Raw genomic sequence first — 21,200 nt, forward strand, 5'->3', positions numbered from 1 at the left:
GCATGCTGCTTAAGAACTTTATGCTCTGTTTGCCTTAATCCTTCTTGCTGGTGCAGTTAGATGTGGTGTGTCTCCCCTTACCTTTTCCTACTAGTTGTAATTTCAAATACATAACAATATGATCCAGTTATATTGTAGCAGAGTACTCTGATACACACAGAGAAGATAGAAAGCTCCTCTAAACTCCCTGTCTTTTTGAATTACAGGATGATATGGTTAGTTTCACATACCCTGTGCCAAGCTCATACACACTAATCTTCCATCAATATAGAAAAAACAGTACTGTCATTAAGATATTTAAAATCAGGTCTTTGGTTTTGTGTGCCACTTGAAGAGCCTGGTCTTGAAGTGCAAACATTATATAGGCAGAACTGAATATCAGATTCTTCTGCTTCCAAAAAGTAATTAAAACCCTCTCCTTCTACCCACCTGAAACACTGCTTTGCCAAGACATTTATGATCAATAACCATGCTCCTATACTATTACTCTCTTTTGAGCTATCACCATACACTTTCTGTAATTGCTGAGTTTCTGTTCAGTTTAATTTCATGGTTTCACATTCTGCAAATCGAATGCAGAAGAGAAGAGGAAGACACTGTCTAGGAGCTGAAGTGAACAATGAAGCCCAGTCAGTACATATCAGAACTTCATAATTAATACATTTCAGCTTCAGTTACAAAGTGCTTAAATCACTTCTCTCTATTTAGTTGCCAGAAAAATCTCAATGTTCTGCTATTGAATATAATATATATGCATATCTATATACTTTTATTTTCCTGAGTGGGTTCCAAAACCAGATCATCAGCTCTAAGAAGTACTTGCTAATAACACCACCATATGACAGCATCTGGTTGAAATATTTGCATGCCATATAGCTCAGAGTACCTTTTTTTCCAGGCAACAGATAAAATTTTGCCATGTTATTAAGAAATTTTAATCATTGTTAAAAGGTTCTCTAATGACTATAATAAAGGACAATATTTAATTGATGTCAGCACCTAGCAGTTGACTTATGCAGTAGTACTTTTTAATCTTCTGGTTTGCAATATTCTTCTTGTATACATTTGCTTCAATTCTTAGGGCAAAACTGCGTGGCTGGGAGTTAATAGGTTTACTTACAGTGCTAAAGAATCATAGAATCACAAAATGGTAGGGGTTGGAAGCTACCTCTGGGGATCGTGTAGTCCACCATCCCTGCTAAAACAGGTTTGCCTAGATCAGGTTGCACAGGAATGTATCCAGGAGGCTTTTGAAAGAAGTGACTGCGATGATCTACCAGAACATCCTGGAAAACCACAGTGAGAAGAGTAGAAAGACTTTGAAAACTGCAAAAAGATAGAATCAGGTAAGCTATTTCTTTCCTGAATACACCCACATCACACACAAAAAAAAGAGATGTGGCTGGGATTCTGATATAGTTGCATTTATGATTTACTGTATGACTTCAGGCAACTCATTCATCCTTTTTGTGACTTTGTTTCTGAACCCGTGTTACAGAAATAATAATTACATTTTCTGCTTCACACTCTTTGTCTGAAACTTATTCAGTGTTATCAATGTACTATGCTTCATGAAACAGTGGAATTATTATAACAAATATGGCTATCTAGAATGAGTATGGCAGACAGCAAATTCAGAACCAGTTCTTTTAGCAGTTCTTATTTCTGCCCCCACAAACCTAAGCCACCTATCTGCTAGAAAAAGCTCTTAAAGAGTTGTATTATCAGCAAAAGGCAGTAGTATCAAAGCCCCAGGGTTACTCTGGCCTCTAAATGGTATTGCAAGAACATAAAGGTGAAACAGATGCATGGCTTGAGCAACCCTCATTAACTACAGAAGAGAGAATTAACAGTTTGGGAGAGAGTCTATTGCAGTCAGTGGCTCCCATGGCTGGGCCAGTTGTTGCACAACAGAACATAGCCCATTTAAAATTATTCTCCCCTCTCACGTTACTCCTTGCAAATGCTGAAATCCTGTTAGTTTTGATTGCTTCAGTGCTTCTTATGGTTGAAACCATGTTTGGAGCCATGTCTTACACATGGAGAGGACTTAAGCATGAAGGTTTCGTACACATAAGTTCAGTAGTTTCTTGCAGCTTATTAGCAGACCTCCCAGGTCCTTGCAGAGACTAGGAGACTGCAAATTAACAGGAGCAATTAATTAATCACACATAAACTGCTGGACTCAATCTGGGGGAATGGACAGGATGACAACCCACGAGGTCAGAATCAAGCCTTAATGAACCTTTGTGGCCTCAAACCCTGTGACTATTCAATTAGGCATGAGACCTTATTGTGTGCCAAAAGGCCTCTCGCCACAGCCTCCGGTGCCATAGCTCAGCGCTGCTCCGCACAGCACTTCGTGCCAAGCCACAGACCTTGCCCTGGAAGTCTGGGCCTTCGTTAAATGCCAGGCAGTTGGGCTGCTCCAGATCTCAACCCTGAAATGAGGGCAAGCAAGTGACAGCCCAACACAACTCCAGCCGCTCTTCACTTTGGTCTTGCCTTTAAGGGCATTTTGTTTTGTCGTCTTAAATTACAATAAAATTGCAGTGGCTGGGTAAACCCAAAGGCCCTGTGTTGTTCTTCACTGACTTCTGCCATTCAGTTTTCTCTCACTGAATCTTGTACTCACCTATGGTTATGAAAAGTGCTTAAACACCATTTCATTTGCATGAAAGGGGAGAATTTTGTGGTTTAAGAAAGAAAAGCTAATTTTTAAGTATGGGTTTGCTCTTCAACCTGCCTCACAAGTCTCCTTCAAAACGATGCTTTATTAAGAAGCGATTAATTTTCCATGAGAAGAAGCCAACGCCAGGACAGTGCAAAAATAAATATCAGAAAAAAGAGCAAGCAAAAGGGAATGTGTCACATACTGACTACAGGGAAACAGTGCAAAACATCTAATCACGGCAGTGCCAGGAAACTTGAACCTGTCCAAAAGGATCCAGTGCTCTCAATGTTTAATTGCTGTTGATGGCTGCTGGTCAGTCATGCATGACAATGTGTGTGTCACGCTGCTTCCTGCCTATGTTCATTCCTGTCAGCCTTCACTCCAGGTGATGAGTACTGCTTCTGTGACCAGGAGAGAGAGAGAATAAAAAAAAACAATAATAAAAGAGCCCTCACGGATACAAAGCAACATGTATCCAAATAACCCAAGCCACAGGAACAGGGCACCCAAAATGGACAGCAAAGGCCAGCTTTTATCAACCTCTCTACCCCTCTTCATTTATGCTTTAAAATAAATAAATAAATAAATAAATAAATAAATAAAGGCTTAGCATCTGCGACCGACAGTATTCCAACTGGCAAGACTCAGGTCTCTTGTTTGCTTGATTATATGTTTGAACACATGCTTGGGGCTGCATGGAGCAATTTGAATTACAATCGTGTAGCAAGGAACATTATCGTTTTTGGTGAACTGGAGCTTTAAAAAAAACCTCCTCCTTGAGCTAACAAGAAAGAGATAGTGGGAAATGTAGGAGATTTGACTTAAAAGGTCTAGAAATTGGGTAACAGCTTTCCACCGTTTTCTTAAAATGACTGTTTAATGGTTTATGTATCTGGGCCCAGATTCAGCAAAGCACTTAAGCATGCATTTAACTTTAAGTATGTGAATGATCTCATCCTTATTCAGCAAAACCCTTAAACACATGCTTCATTTTAAGTCTATGCTCAGCTGCTTTGCTGTAGCAGGGCCTCATCACACACTTCTGCATCTTGTAACATATCTGCATCCTGGATTATATACGTAACACACTTAGGAGTGCTCTTTTTTAATCTCCCCCATCACTGTCTTCTTTTCAAAACAAGATCATTATTCCTCCATTGTTTAACTTCCTTTTCCTTCAGGAAAAACCAATACCAGAGAGTTGGTACATTTCTTAAACATCCAGGACACTTCTGCTCATTCATATTCCACTTCAGATACACCTGCAAACTGAGTGTGTAAGAATGGGAAAGTCAGTGCAGTGGAGAGATTTTCGTGCAACAAAAGCACAGAAAGAAGGCTTTAGCTGTTCCAGAGTTGATATGACTTCATCTGCAGTCAGGAAACTTTAAGTAAGGAATTAAAGCATCATTTCTGGACCACTGCATTTTAAGCAATCAGGACATGGAATATGATGTTAGTTTCGATGATGTAATTGTACCACAGTCATTTTGTTATGCTGCCTGTGTACTGCTTTCATTCATCTCTCCAAGAAGTTGGAAATGAAGGTAGAATACAAAGCAGGGAAAAGAGATTGTTTCACACAATATTTTTGGCTCATTTGAAGTCATCACCCTTTCATCCCTCCATATACAGGCCCACGCCAGCGAGAGTCAGGAAGGCAGGTTAGTTTCACTGATGTTAAGGATGAGAGTAAGAATCAGGTTTAAGTGGATACACATTGAGAAATGTTGTTGGGGGGGGATGTGTGTGAGGTGTTGTTATTCCACTTTATTTTTCTGAATAAGCTTTTGCTAGCTTTAGTATTTGGAACAACTTCACTTCCTCTTACATCACTGAAGAGAATCCATGGGTTTAAAAATTATTAGTATCACTACTACTGCTAAAGAGATGATACAGACTAAGAGGTGCACAAGGGAAAATTACTCTGCTTGGTTTATGTTATTTAACATATGTGATTTATGTTATTTAACGTATGTGCTCATTCTTTTTTACCACAGATTGAAAATGAGTAGCACAATAACTCTGTAAAGAAGTCCTGAGGTACATTCAAGTGTTGCACTATCTATGTTCAGAAGTACTGTGAAAGGAAAACAAAAACATAAATAACTAGTTTTGCAAGAACAGACCTAATGATGCCCTGTTTCCTACTCTCTGTGTCTCATAATTAATTGTGAACTACAGTTGCAGCTTTTCCCATGGGTGGGGTACATATGGTCCATCTCTCACACTCTCTGAGAAATATATAGATATATATATACTGTGTGGATTCTTCATGGTTAATAATGCATGAACTTACTCTACAGTCTTGTTAGGCAGAGTCCTTATTGAATGTCTTTTCTTCACCATCCTCTGATAAGCTCACTGCTGGTGTGGGAACATATCATGGAAGTTTAGTCTATGAAGTTTGGGTTTTGAACACTTTATGGATTCTGAAGGACAGCTCAGACCACAGTGGTATACATGCTGGCACTGAAGAACTTTGTTGTACATGAGTCCTTTTCTTTCTCTTCCACAGGGGTATTAATGATTTAAAGCATTGTAAGCATTGTTCCTAGTTATGGTGACTTTCAGAAAACGAGGACTGTGAAAACAGGATTATCAAACCATTGGAAACTTAAGAGACAGTTTTGAAGTTCTGGCTATGTGATGAGTGTGTGTAGAGAAGGATGCAGCAAATTGCTTGGAAGTTGTCCCACAATAAGATAGCCAAAAATGCTCATGCAAAATTAATAAGCACCCTTTTTTTTCACTTTAAGTGCAACCAAAGCCCAAATGCTGGAATAAATACATTCGGCATACAGACAGAATTTTCATAAATCAGCCATGCTTATCCATAGCCTTTGTACTTTGTAACCATTAGCCATACACTCTATTGAACATAATGTTTCCTAAGTTCCCAGGTGGATTCAGTATTAATCAGAATTCTGTGATTCTACTGTCAAGTTTAAATTACAGATCTGACCGCAAACTCATTAGAAAATGTATTGCTCTATTCTCTGCTTTGCCTTTTTGATTTTTTACCCAAAAAAAAAAATTGCTGCTTGCTCATTCAAAAGACTGATCTCTATGATGTGGCAAAGTGCCAAATTTATTCTAGGATGTGTTGGGAAAAAAAAAAAAAAAGGAAATATCTTCTAATACATAACTCTAATGTAAATTGGATGTTTGAAGTTACATATTCATAACAATTATGTTCCACTTTATTTATATACATTTTATGTAAAGGGTGAAAGCTTGATTCTCATAAATGCCAGGGGGCAAGTATAATCTGTCCAGAGGAAAGCACAGTACGGCCAGACAAAACGATAGCTCTCTCACACTGCTCTGTCATTGCAACTAAGCCCTGACATGAAAGCCTTAAGGGTGTGGTAAAAAGGACTGCCCTCCAGTGTGCTGAAAGGAAACTTCAGCATCCTTGCTCATTCGTTTTTTGTATAAAAACTGACAGATGTGTCAAAGGTGTGATAGTTTCATGAATAAGTAATAAGTCCTGACAAGTTGGACCTTCTCATTCCCTTCAGCCTAAGGTGAGGAAGGAGCCTGGGGTAATAGTGAGGGCAACTGAAAAACCCTGGATGGGACTTGCAGGATGGCTTGCCTTGTTTGTCTCTGCTCCTGCTGGTACAAAATGGATGTGATGACAAATCTGATCAGATTCATCCCTGGTGTAATTTCAGAGGGGTCAGTGCTGTTACACCAGGAAAAGCATTGGTACTTGGTGTTTATTTAGGGAAGTTGACAGAGACTTTAGAATGAGGGCAGTGCACTGAGCCATAAGCTTTCTTATCCTCAGAAGAGTGGTATGGATACTTTACAAGTAGGGCAATGGCAGAATAACGTACAAGTACTTTGTCAAAACCTGTGTTTCAGCATGGCTTACAGAGGCAGGAAGGTGCAATGACAGCACTTAGCCACTGTGACCCTTAGATGTCTTGCCTAACACTTGCTGGATCCACCTGAAATCTCTTTCCAAACAAAACCAAACCACGGTTCTTCTCTTTGTAAAGGGATATGCTGGTCATAAGATTGATTTACATCCTAGTGGGACAGGAAAACTTTTATTTAAAACACATACACCTGGAAAGAGCACCAGTGCAATGAGAAACACACGTGAGATGTTTTGGAAAGCAGAAACTCCACATGGAAGGGAATATATCCCGCTGGGAAAGCAAGAAGTATTTTTAGATTTATATCAGTAAATACTTATGCCCTCAGTATGTGAACGTCACAAAAATGTTTCATCAGAAGGAAATAAACCAGTATGGAAATGGAAACAGCTGAGATACTTAAGAACATGATTAGCAATCAAAGTTGAAAAAAACACAAAAGTGTTTGGGAAATTATAATGCTACTTAGTAGAATCAATTATCTATACATTTTTTATCACTCAGAAATGCAGTAAGTTGGAAAAATCTAATATAACATTCCAGATAACGTGGAGAAGCAGCAAAGAAGATCAGGTTAACCTGTTGTTATTATACATGCAGTGTAGGCCAAATAGACAAAAGATGAGAGAAAAGGATACAGCATAAGCTACATCCTGTGCAATGGCTGGCAAATGGCATTGACTTTGCAGGTGATCAATAGAAGACACACAACCTCAGAGACAGAGGAAAATGGAAAGTATGCAGAAAGTAAAAATTGCAGAAGCTTGAAGAGGGGACTGCAGGGAAGGCGTGGCAGTGAAGGACATCTCTGGAAAAAGCCAAGAGAAGGTCAAAGGCAAGAGCCAAACATCATAGGGAAAACCATGGAATCCACTTTCCTGAATGCAGGGTAGCTGGAAATGGGGGATGGCAAGGATGTTGGTGTACAGAATAGATGTCATGGGGCACAGAGATCTGCAACATCCCTCAATGAAGCCAGTCTGGCACTTGGGTTTGGGCTGGGGGTAACATTCTGTTCCACATTTTCCAGACTAGTTCAAACTATTGTCCCCCATCTCTTTCTCTACGTTTTAAATTCCTTCAGTGCTGTCTTCCCTTGTTGGTTTTTTTTTGTTCTTTTCTTTTTCCTAGGGCCTGAAATGTGATGCCTGCTATGAACACTGTCTTCTTTTGACATTTTCACTCCCTGATAATGCTGCAAGCTAGCCTTGAATTTTAAAGAGTGGCATGCATGCACACACTCAAGCACTCCCACTCTGAGGCTGTCATTCTCATCAAACATCTGGAAGTCTGTTTGCCAGAGTGCTGCCGCCAAATGCTACTGCCTCATCCAGGCAGAACTCTGCTTCCCCTACAGGGTAAGCAAGAAGAGCTTGAGAGCAGATTTACAGCTGTTGTTGTGGCAGCACTGAAGTCTCATGCTGCAGCTCAGAGCTCCTTATTTATGGTTTTAGCCCTCAGAGGAGTTTGGTTAGAGAAGAGATTGGATGTGGACATCCAAAGTCTTCTTGCTGCCTGAAGAATCCTTCTTTTTCCTTTTGTTTTTAACTTCATTGCTACCCAGTCCTTCATACCTCTGGCCAAACACAGATGGCTGCAATTCCCTCAGACACTGAAGATAGCATCAGTCTTTGTACTGAGACCTCACCCATGTCAAGGGTCACAACATTTCATCTTTTGAGTCCAGGGGAAGAAGAGATGGAGAACCAGACTTCAAGGCATACAAGTACCGAAATCCCATCACTTTTCTTAAGGACTTCCTGACCTGAAGGAAATACTGTGTACTGTAGGCAGGGCACATGAAACTGGTAACAAATACTGTCTGGTCTTAGCTCAGGTTGTAAGAATAAATCTTGTTCCACTGCCCTCTTCCTGACAAAAAATTCAGTGGGAAAATGGGGTTGGGTGGTGATAAGGAGGCATAAAGGCTCTGAGGTGGAGGAATGAGGAAAGATGTGTGAGAAGAGAGAAAAGCTGACTTTATTTGGTCCAAGATGTTTCTATCCAGTTCTAGAGAGTGAGTGGGAAAGCAGATGAAGCACCATGGGAAATGAAAGGAACCAAGGCAAAATAACAACAAGCCACCTGCAGAGGCAGAGAAGAACAGTAAATTAAAAGACAAAAAAGCCTTTCAGGAACTCCCCACATCAGTATCAATGCCCAGGAATACCAATGCAAACCTCAGACACAGCTGTTACCTTCATAACCTAAATAACTTAATAGCAAATTTACATCCTGGCTAAGATAATCAGCATGCTGGTGTACAGATCAGAAATACCTGATTTCTAAAGGATTTTCCCCCAAAGGAGCAAAGCTTGCACACCAGGACACAGTGAAGCATTTGATAGCACAGCATGGAAGAGGGAACTGACTATTCTGCCCCTATTAGGACAGCTGGAAGTTACAGTAAATGGGCTATTGAGAACAATGGGTTGGAGCCAATGGAAAGACAACTTCCAAATATTTCAATTTAAAGGTCTCTCAGCTATGGAAAATTATTACCATGGGGCTTTGTTTCAGGTCAGGGCACTAGGGAAAGGGCATTTAGAAAGCATGACAGTCCATTTAGCAAGCATCCCTCAGCCACAGGCACAGATTCCTTCACCAAGTGCTTAGCTGTGTGTGCATGTAATCTTCATCTAACTTGTAGGAAAAACACTGCTAAAAGGTAAAGACTTTTCAGTGGTGTTTCAGTGGAAAACCTCCACACAGCATCTTCTCATAAGAAAAAAGTTCAGAATAAGGAGGCGCTATTAGTAACTGCTGTGTTGTTCTATGGCTGGTAGGCCAGCCTTTCTGTCATACTATCAAGAACTATGGTGCCTCCAGTCTTGATGATGGATGAAATGAAACACATTACATTAACAGTGTTATCTTAACTGCTGAACAGATAGAATAAATGAAAATCCAAAGGATTATGAATAGCTTCAGCTTTCCGCTTATGATTTTCTCTTTAAGGAAAAGCTGTCACACAGAAAACCCTAAGGAGGGTGAAAAAAACCCACAAAATACTTCAGTACTTCATTTGAATTTGGACACTTTCATGATCTGCATTGGCAACCAACATCTAAACAAAATGAGGCTGATGCTATGGTTTTTGTAGGGCCCCACAAAAAATGCAACTCTGATTATGGCTCACTGTGGTTCACATGACTGAAGGCATCATTCCAAAGAAGGCTGAATAACTCACTTCAGGGATAGGGAACCATCGACACAGAGATAAGGTACAACTGTACTTGTGACATACTTCATGTATTTGAAAGGGTCCAAAGTAAAACCTAATAAAAAGTGGCAAATGGAAATGTTACATTTTGGGTATTTAAGCCTTGCCTATCCCTGTTTATTTATGCCCTGACAAAGAGTAGAAGGAGTGAGGTCAAAAACCAGTGAGCTAAGAGTTAACTGACAGATTCAGCACCAGTTTACATGTGTTGTCCTGCATCATCCTGCATGTTTTGCCTTCCTTTCTAATATTGCACACCCCCTGTCATCTCTGTCCTATCTCTAGTTTCACACGTGTCTTTGTGCCTGGAGATTCAGGGTAGTGGCCCAGGTGTCAACATGCCATCTCCTTTTAAGCTCTAGAGTGAATCACTTTGGATGCTTGATTAGCCAAGAGCAGAGAGACTTATATGGGAATTAGTTGCCCTCAGCAGATGATCGGCTTATTCTACAAGTCTTATAATTTTATCTTGCTTGGGAAGAACAGGATTTAGGGGGAGTCTGAGTCATTCTAATAGAACAGATAATTGTGCCTGTTTTATAATTGTGAGAGTAGGCTTGTTATATTCATTAGCTATCTCAGTTGGCAGGAGCACTGTTTATAAAGAAGTTTGAAGACTACCTGAGGCAGCTTAGGCTTTTGAACACAAAAGAACAGCAATTCTGAGGTACTAAAGAATTAATGGTTTATTTCCCAGTCTTCTTCCCACGTATCAAATGTGTCCTGTTGTAGTGTGTGAATATAGCATGTATAAAGTATAGCTCTCCTGGGGAAGGAAGCAATGAAGACTTACCAGCACATTGGTTCAGAGGTACAGCAGCCAGGGATGTAGAAGAAAGTTTGGTCAAGCGTAATAAATCAAATCAGCAAATATATGAAATAGACAAAAGAGGTTTTAAGAAAAATAATAAAAAAAATTCATTTATGTCCCCAGATTAAACTTTGGAGAGTAAATAAAATAGGGTGATGAATAGTTTCATTCCCCAAATCAAATGGATGCACATTAACCCACCTTTTAGACATTCCATGCAGGTAAAAATGTAGTGGGTACAAAGGCACGAGTAGATTAGAAAGATCTTTATTTGCATCGTTCAGTGGCTTTGTTACAAACCATTCTGTTGTTTCTTTGTTACCTGGAGAGCACAGAAGTCTCATTCAGTCCTTATGAAAAAGATTTCATGCAGTTTAAAGACAATGATGATTTCCGTCTATTACACCTTACATGGACATCTGCCTGCTACTTTGTTAGAGATCCTCCCATGCTACCATAAAATGATTCAATTACAGCAGAAGCAGGGTGTAGATGCAAACCTTGCAGGTTAGAATTCTCTGTCCCTCTTCTCTTTTACAATTTTTTTTTCTCCCAGAAACTCTACCATTGACTCCACCATCTACTTTCTCTACTTTTGCCCCCAGTCTAGCCAGCTTTACTATTTTATGTGTTTACGTGTTAAGGTGGTGACAATTGATATGTTTTTTTATTACATTTGCTTTTCGTCTTTTGAACACACTTCATCCACTTTGGCCAAAGTAAGACATCAAGGAAAAAACAACCATCAAAACCCTAAAACAAAACCACCAAACAAAAACACTAACAAAAGGAGAAAGAGATTGAATACCACAATACTTTTAATCAGCTTTGTTCTAATTTTGGGTCACTCAGCAGTTTCTGATATGCAAAAGAAGCGTCCTTCATCCTGATTTAATGAAAATGGTCATTTTGCTGAGAGTGTGTGTATGTATCATCCAGTCAAGATCTGAACATGCCCAACTGAGTTTTTTTGGAGCTCAGTATGCCCTCTGGTTCGTTTCCCACTGTTTTTAAAATCATAGCAACTAAATGAGGTACTTTTGCCAATTCAAACATTATTCATTTCTTCCTCACTTGTTTCAGCTTTATGTTACTTAATGCATTTCTCTGAAAATTTCTCTCTCTTCAGCCTCTACCCACACCTATTAATCCAATATATCATACAAACTGGTCTGCTTTGAATCTCCCCTTTTGTCAGCCACTATACAGTGGAAGGCAGTGATTTGTAGGCTTGGAGGAGCAGAAACAATACACACCTGGGTCACTAGTAATTAAAGAATGTCAGTGGTCAAGAAGGAGAAAACTCAGCTCAACCCAAACTGAAGCATTTAGATATTTTATTGCTGCATTCTTTTAGGCCTCTCTCAGCTTATAAATATTAATTTAAAGACTACCAACAAGGACAGTAAACGGATTTAGGCATAAAACTTCCTGTCAGCAATGATTTGTAACCAATAAAATGAGAGCTGGATAGAGAAAGCCTGCTTGACTAAGTTTATGATAGACAGTGAAAGACTGCCATCAAAATAAAAAGGTTTTCACTAGGCAGCCTGTTGTATTGTGATCTGCTATCCTAACAAGCATCATAATGGTACTGTATTGTTTTCTCCCATAAGCACACTTGACTCACGAAGGGAAGGTCTGGGGCAAGACCAACACTGGCAGTGAGCTCTGCGCAGTCTGCATCATGGGAAGGGAACTTTTTTGTCAGTGGCACCATGTAGTGAATTCTGATAGAAAATGTTGACAAAAAGTCACCCCTTTCTCTTCTAATGCCCAGTCTGAAAGTAGAAAATAAATCAGTAGGCCCTGCATGCCTTTAAAATGTGACTGCTTTAATTACCTTCTCCTGTCTCCTTTCTGTAACCAGTGCAGGATACATCTACTCTAAGCTCTAATCCATTTCATTCTGTGAGAGATAAACCTTATAAATATTCTCTTTTTAAAATATTTTCTCTGTAAACCATAATTTCTTTTTCTTTGACTGGTAAGTAATGGTGATGCTGAAGGGTGATCATGAAACGCTTTCAGTATTCAGTATTCCTAAGGTTGGAAGAGACCTCAAAGAACATCGAGTCCAACCTGTCACTGAATACTGGCTAGATACTAACTTTTGAATTAATAGGGATATTAAGATATTCAATAAATTATTATTTCATATAATTTATTAAATAACATCTTTAAAAATTACTTTTAACTTTTAATAAAATTGAAAATTAATTCTATTTAACACTTTATCCATCCTTTAGTGATCAATACTGGCAGTTTATGCTTTCCACAAGTTTAGCCTTGCTCTCTTCAATACACACTTGGCTCATTTTCTGCCTCTGTAGCTAGATCCACAAGCAAACACAAAACTCGTGTCTGAGATCTGTATATTGTATTTGGCCCATTTATTTACTCTCACATTTAATTTACTGCTCAAACTGCAGTTGTGAATTGGACTTTGTGATGCCATATCCTTCTAGTTTGCCTTATTCCTCTCAGGCTTGCAGCTTTAATATTTTAGGAGGGCAAATTAATAGATATTATCTTCTCCATGAATTTGTAAATCTCTAGTGGTCTCAGTAAGTCATGATGATTATTTCCTTGCCTGGAGATGGTGAGCAGAAGGCATGTACAAAATGGCTGGTCATATTTTGGAACAAAGGTCTTTCTCTGAAGGGTCTTCCTCATGCTGAAGCATCTCTGCTTCATCATCAAGGATTGACCCATGGATTAGCATGGAGGAAAAAGCATTGCTTGTGAAAACCTGCCAAGCAGAGGACAGCATGAGGAGGAAAAGGTGACATATATGTGGGGAAATACCCTTATGACAAAATGCTGAGAGACAGAGCTATTCTTTGTTGATGAAATTAACGTGAAACAGGGCCCCTTAGAGAGGATCGTTCTGAAAAGAAATGAAAAATACATAAAACTTTGTTTAATTTATGGAATTTATAGGCTGCTGACCAGTAAGTATAAAGTTCTGTTCCCCTGGTCCTCACTATCACTCATGTATTACTTGTCAGTAAATGTGGTGCACTCAGAACATAACAGCTACGGTAATATTTCTGTTCCCACTGCAGCTTTACTACACCCATGAAACTCTGTAATCTTTAAATTCCCTCACTGTTAACATCTGGTGAAACATTATTGGTCCCAGCATAGCCAAGCTGCTCTGAAATTACATTTAGCAGAGTAGTTAATGCTAACAGTATAATTCTAGAAGCAACCATGTTTTAAAAAGGCTTTATAAGTGGCGCTGTGGCTGCACTTCCCTTTGCTTTCAGCCCCTGCCCAATTCTCTGCTTTTTTGTCATTGTCTCACCAGCAGGTCAGAGCTCGTGCTTAAACATCATTTTACTTACTGTTTTGAACAAAACATCACAATTTTATCTGTTGTCCTAGACTGCCAAAACAAACTTCAGAAAACACCTTTTGCTTCTAGTTAAAACATTGAGTTTTAAAAGTCCAAGGGATTGAAGTTGGAAATTGATGAAGCTTTAATAAAATTAACACCTTATACCTATCACCTGTAAAGGATTCTTTTTTCATGACCTAACATATAAGCAAAATAAAGTGGTTGCCATTATTAATGATGATACCTCACTATATTCATCTGCAGTTTGCAACCAGTTCATGAGTTCAGAGCTTTGCTTTTGTAAGGAAACATTGGACAGAGATCATTTAACTTAATCACTGAGTGTTGTAAATATTACTCCAAAAATCAAAGTGCAACCACAGTAAAACATCTTCTATTTTGTTATGGATTTTTAAATACTATATAATATATAGATATATATATAGAGAGATGGGGGTGAAGAGAGAGAGAGTGCCATATATGAAGCTTCACAGATCTGAATACACATAGATCTGAATTCACAGAGTGAATTCACACTGTGTGTATCCACAGATACTTGGCAAAATAACCACATTTCTTAGGAAAGAAGAATATACAGGAGTATTCCTAAAAATGTAAGCTGAAAATTTCCACCTTTATTCTAGTGAATGAAAAAAACATCCAGCATCCAGCAGCTACCCCTTCAGCTACCAATCCTGGTAGTTCTTTCAGAAAGCACCTTCCAAACACGCACATTCTAGAGCTGAAAGACTTAATATAATTAAATGCTTATGTTGCCATTACATTCTGTAAGTTGTATTTAGGATACCACCCTTAACCTAAACCCTGTGCTGATTAAAAATGTAAGAAAAATGGAAAAAAAAACCCAAGGATTTCTGTCCACAAACTGATGAACTGTAGAGTTTGAAGTTTTGAGGAATAGTTATTATATTACCTTTATTAGAATTAGAATATTAGAATAAACCAAACCAGGTTGGAAGAGACCTTCAAGATCATTGTGTCCAACCCATCAACCAATCCAACCCACCCAAACAGCTAACCCATGGCACCAAGCACCCCATCAAGTCTCCTTCTGAACACCTCCAATGACGTCAACTCCACCACCTCCCTGGGCAACCCACTCCATAGCGCAATCACTCTTTCTGTATAGAACTTCTTCTTAGCATCCAACCTGAACCTCCCCTGGTGCAGCCTGAGACTGTGTCCTCTTGTTCTGGTACTGGGTGCCTGGGAGAAGAGACCATCATCCGCCTGTCTACAACCTCCCTTCAGGTAGTTGTAGAGAGTGATAAGGTCACCCCTGAGTCTCCTCTTCTCCAGGCTGAGCAACCCCAGCTCCCTCAGCCTAGCAACCTAGCATTGCACAAGGGTAGATAGACCGCTAAATCTGTTAAATTTAACTGGTTCCTGATTCATGAACAGCAGTAAATGACATCTGTGCCAGATGGTAGTCAGCATTTGTGCATCGATATTCTGATTTTTCTCTTCTCACATCCCATCTAGTCTCTGTTACTATTTGCTGCTTAAGTGACAGTGTCCATCGTGAGATCATTTAATCTCGGTTAAAGCCATGCCACTAAAGGAATTCCCCAGGAACACCATGCAGGTTTTCAATGTTATTCCAGTAAAAACAGTGTTACGTTAAAACTGCTTATTAAATATTTTCCAGTCTGGTTTTATACTTCCTCTCCCACATCTCTTTCAGATACCCATTATTTAAGAGAGATCATTTTTGTTAGTCTCATTTTATACAAAATGCAGTAGTATGTCTCTTCAGCAAATGAGTAAACCAAGGATTTCTTCATAAGTATTAAGAAAAGGATATCACAGTATGATGCCACTTGAAGCGATGTGAAATAATGTCTTTTGAAACTCTGCATCAAAGTGATAACCCATGCAAACTTATTTGAAGTGTAGGATCCCTTCCTTTCCATCTGTCATGCCCCTGTCTGGAGTAGCTGCTCCTACTTCTTGCCAGGAGAGATTACATCAATTTGTTTTCCCAGTAAGAGAGGATTGCAGAGCCTTTGGAAAAAAAAAATAATAAATAGGAGCTTTCTTATACATTGTTATCATCACACATCAATCATGGAGCACATAATGTGGCAGTGTTTTAGAAACTTTTTAATGTGGCTTTCAGGAATCAGAATTCAAATGCATTTCCCCCAGTGTCTTCCCCTGTCATTACAGAAGCTGATTGCAAAGCTGGGTAGGAAAAAATACTGTTTCTGAAGTGCAACCACTTGGAAATTTCCACCTCCCTCCTCTGGAAATCTATAAAAGCCACAGAATTTTTGAGAAGGACTGGTATTGGCTAATTAGCTTCACACATGTTTGCTTCGATTAAAACAGAACCTGAGAGCAAGCCATTTTGGCTGGAAAGTTGCTCTTGGAAAACTAAAATTCAGATGACAATTCTTTGTGTTTGGTAAAGGCCCAGCTCTGAATTCTGCTATTTCTGAATTGCATTCAGATAACAAAGCACAATTTTGAATAATACCAGATTTTGAATCTTACTACTTTTGCAATAAACCCCAAAAACATTAGAGGGAAACCTGCCTTGGTTTCAAAACTGAGGTGCCAGTAGTCCTTTTTAGAGGAAGCCATATGGCTTGTAGTTCAAATACCACCTGAACTGGTAGCATGCAGGCAGCAATAAGGGTGCTGATACGGTCTGTGTTGTACTATATAATAGGTATCTCCTTCCTGATGTGTGCAAAAAGCCCTACAAAAGTAATTTTGAAGCAGCTCTAGAGATAATTTGCTTTTGCTGTAGGATACTTGCATCATTTATCATAATACTAAAACCAGTTCTTAGCTATATTTAATGATCACAACAATTACAGCCTGACTTTGATGGTCAATGCATGCACAATATTCTTCTCATTTATTTTAGGTATAAATTCCACTATCTTAAGAGACAATACTCCCATGAGCTGCCCTTCAGAAAGGGAACAGTAATCTCCTCAGGTCCTAAAAGTCATTCAACCTTTGGCCACCTTCCCTATCAGACAAATTGCTTCAGATGTGTCATCTTTCTGGTTACATTGCTCCATCACATCATGACCTGGATGGGGGAAAGACAGCTCCCCAGCTCATAAATATGATTGTCTAGAGTGCATAGTGCCTGAGTTAAATCTTATAGTTATCTTATATATCAAAAGCAGCATAACAGTGCTAGTTATGGTAAAACTATGCTGTATCTGCTTTTCAGTCTGTTAGAACTAAATTAAGGTTGTATAAGCTATAAATCTTAGGATCTTGGAGTCCTGACTATAAAGAGTAATTGCTCTCTTTTAAGTAATCATGATACTACAATAATAATAGCATCTAAAATTACACAAGAAATATACAATCTAATATCTAATAAGTATATAGTATATAAAACATATGAAAATATAAAACAAAATGTAAAAATCCAGAGCCTTCTGGGCAGAGGAGAAAAGCATGCACTAGTGGAACTGTACATCTGTATCTTTGCCCCAAGCTTGAGTGGTCAGGCATTCCCCTGGCAGACCGTCCTTTCCTCTATCCTGCTCTTCTCTGCTTTTGATTCTTTCTCTCAGTCCCATTCTCCTCACATAATCAGGTCCAGCATTACATCCCAGGCCTTCTTCCATCACACCCTTGGAAAACCCTGAAGCAAATGTGTCATAAGTTCAAAGGCAGCTTTTTGCTTCCTGATTATATCCACAGGATTTCTCACTCCATGCTCTCACTTTTTGGATGACAGTTTTGGAGCACATAACCTTTTACCTAAACTATAGAGGAAGATGAGGTGTTTAATGATGAATTAGATTAAATTCTGGCAGCCATAGGCTTAAAAGTTAAACACTGCAGTGCCTAACTAACACTGTCTCTAGTTCCTGGTCTAAACTATGTACTTGCCTCTAATTGGATTAAATTACTTTAAGTCATTTGAAGATTACATGTATACATAATTTCAACCTCAAAGAAAATATGTGCCATGGTTCATTTCTGCACACGTGTAATTTTGAGGTATTTCTTTACAATTGGAAAATCTAATTACAAGGAAGGCTATGAGCTTATCCTGGAAGGCAAGTCAGCAACACTGCCACATCTACTGGCCAACACTACAAGACAGCACAGACACTATCAGCCTTGATAAGACCTAAATCATCATCAGTGGGTTTTGAATTTGCAGGCTATGTTCACAAGTAGGGATATTAGTAATAGCTTCCTTCCTTTGTGTTTGCAGACATAGGAACTTAGCACTGCATCCAAGCAAATCCCTCTACCACCTCCCAAACTAGAAAGTGCCCCCTCATCTGTACATCCCCCTTTCACAAAAGCTTCTTTAATCTCCCCCCCACCCATGGCTCAAATCAGTGTGAGGAAGGAAGAACAGGAAAAAGCTCTGAAATCCAACCAGTTGTTATAATTCTCTAGACTATCAAACTATTTCCATCAGCCAGATCCAAAGCTGACAATCACCACAGCTCTCATACGAACACAGCAGGAAGAGTACCAAAACCACAGCACGTCCCACCAGCGATTCATCCATTCCAGACCTTCTAGCCATGCGCTGCTCAGCAGTGAGGATTTACAGCTGAGGAGCTGATTCTCTGAGGTGGTGATGCTGCAGCTAAACCTGGCATTATTCTGGAGTTCCTCCTGCAGCACCGTGAATGAAAAGTGCAGCTGAAGCAGTGCTAGTATTTACAAATTACAGCTCACTGTACTTATACACTTCAGAGGAGGAGTAATATGTAATAACAGTGTAATGCTATTATTATGATAATGATGATTAATACACAGCCCTAAGCAATGCTAGTTGGAATGTAGAGCTCCATTGCAACTATATTTTTTTGGTCAGAAAACTAATTCAGAGAGGGGTGAAGAATTCCCTTCAGTAGTTTTGAAACAGAAATATGGGAACAAAATGCTTTTATCCCAAATTGCAGTATTTTTGAACAACCTGCTGCAATGCTTCATTTCGAAATGACTGCTGGCTTCAGCTACATGTGTGGCACGCAGTAATAAATAGATAGATACATAAATAAAAGGCAATACCTCAAATGCAAATTTGAAATTGACCTGAGGCAGTATTTTGTATCAGAGGGTAAATTCTCTTCTTTCAAAGCACTTTAATTAAAAAAAATCTTCTTCTTTGTCAGGCTTAAGTACTTCCAAGCTTTTTATGCTGCTCTGGACTTTTAAACAGTAGGGTGACTGACATGGGAGGATAAAGTTTGCTCCAAAGCTTGCAGTATGTGCTCGCACAGAGTTTAGTATGAAATCATATATGATTGTCTCCTGTACCAGCATAACAAAACCGATATTTTCTGCATTATTGGTGCAGAACAGCAATAAATTAACAGTACTAAATAATAATAAGTTAATTGAAAGCAGATTTAGCTGTGAAAATGATGTGGTCAGTATCGCCACTTTACTGAGTGTATGGACAGTTTTTTCCCATATTAGTCTTAGCTTTCTACCGCAAAACTTATTTGGCAAACTGCTTGGATTTCTAGTTTTGCTTCTCTAACAAAAGTCCAAAGATGCTTAAAAGTCTTACTCACCTAGAAACCTAGAAATGTCTACTGAAATTAGCAACCAAGCTAAGTAGTCTGGGTGGTGGGGGAGATTTACATTTATGGCACTTTAAGACTCCTTTACCTTTCCGAGCACTGGAAAGGTAGGTCAGCAAAAATGAGAATCAGGCCTTAGGACTATGCTATTTATAAAACAATATAAAATCAAACGAGAATGTATTGAAATCATAAAAACATAGAAGTATTTATATCCCTGTCCCACTATCTTCTTATTCTTATATCACAAAAAGACCTTTCTTTTCTGAATAGGAGAGATTTCACAGTATAGTAAAAATTGTGTTTTTCAAAGGAATTGTTTCATATGAAAGTTGAATTAAAATTTGCAGAGCCATACTGTAATAGCATTAAGACACTCCTGGGCATGTTTTAATGGTCCATTAATACACGCCTCCGGTGGCTAAATGCATGAGGCTGCACATCCACAGCATGTATTAATGGACCTCCGAAACATGTCCTGTCATGTGTTAGTATTATATTACAATGGTACACTACCTGAGAAGCCTTAGAAGTAACTTCCAAAACTATCAGAAGAATGCTTTTGATCTTTGGAAAATACTATGATTAATTGCTTGCCTGTGTCCATTATATTTTTCAGATATTCAATATATGCCAAAATGTTATTAAAGCAAATAAACTCTGTAACACCCATTAGAAATGATCTGGTTTTACATATTATAATGCACCCTGAACTGTATTAGGCCTCTCATATACATGCAGAATGATGATACCTTGCCTTAAAGAGCTTATAGGTAAATACAGTATACCTTCAGAAGGGTTATAAATGAAGCTTAATAAGAGATGCCAACACACTTCTGCTCTACTATTTTCCTTCTCCATTTTTATCTTTCACTCTAACCTATGCTTATTTTTTTAATGTAATGCTATTTTATTCTTTCATACTGAGGATTTTAAAATATGAGACATTGAACCTTGATTACCTTAAGCAGAATGCTACAGATCCTCCTGAGAAAGAACTTCAGATGTTTTTATCTTGGAAGGGCCTTTCAGGAAGACTTAAGCATGGATAAGCCTCTTGAGGAAAATACTTGAGCATATACTAAAATGTGTTCCCACTCAGCAAAGCGTTAATGTTTCTCCATGAGCCTGAATTCCATTGAGCTCCCACAGACTTTACACATTCCTAAAGATAAGGACATGTGTGAGCTTCTTGCTCCAAGGGTATCCACTGGCAATGCTCAGCCAGAGCTGTTTGAGGAGTTGCCTTTCACATGATACCACATAATGCTACACATTGAAGTGCTGGGAAAACCACTTTGGTTACAACTAAGGAAGGAAGAGGTTATTAGAAAGGAGAATTTTTTTACCTTAATAGGAACAAATGATAAGAGTATGTCATATGCTTTAGAGTTTTCTTCACTTGGAATCTCTTGTTTTGACAACTAAAAATATAATTGAAGAGAAAATTGCTGTACAGATTTTTGTGCCTCCTCTCCTGCCTTTTGTAAATATAGTATTTTATTTTACTGAGAGGTCTTCTAAATAAGACATATCAAAGAACTTGATTAAATTAATTGCTTATTATTCCAGTGAATTGTCACTGAGTGGAGGTCTTGACATTTTTTCTGGACTTGTCCTACTCTATTTCAGTGTATTTGGCTGAAAAGTATCTGCAGGGTTTAAATATTAAAAACAATGAGTCAAATGAAGACTGAGTAACTTTGG

Source organism: Melanerpes formicivorus, unplaced genomic scaffold (assembly GCF_026170545.1).
Source record: "Melanerpes formicivorus ecotype bairdi unplaced genomic scaffold, bMelFor1.0.p_v2 SCAF_26, whole genome shotgun sequence".
In the NCBI taxonomy this organism is placed as follows: domain Eukaryota; kingdom Metazoa; phylum Chordata; class Aves; order Piciformes; family Picidae; genus Melanerpes; species Melanerpes formicivorus.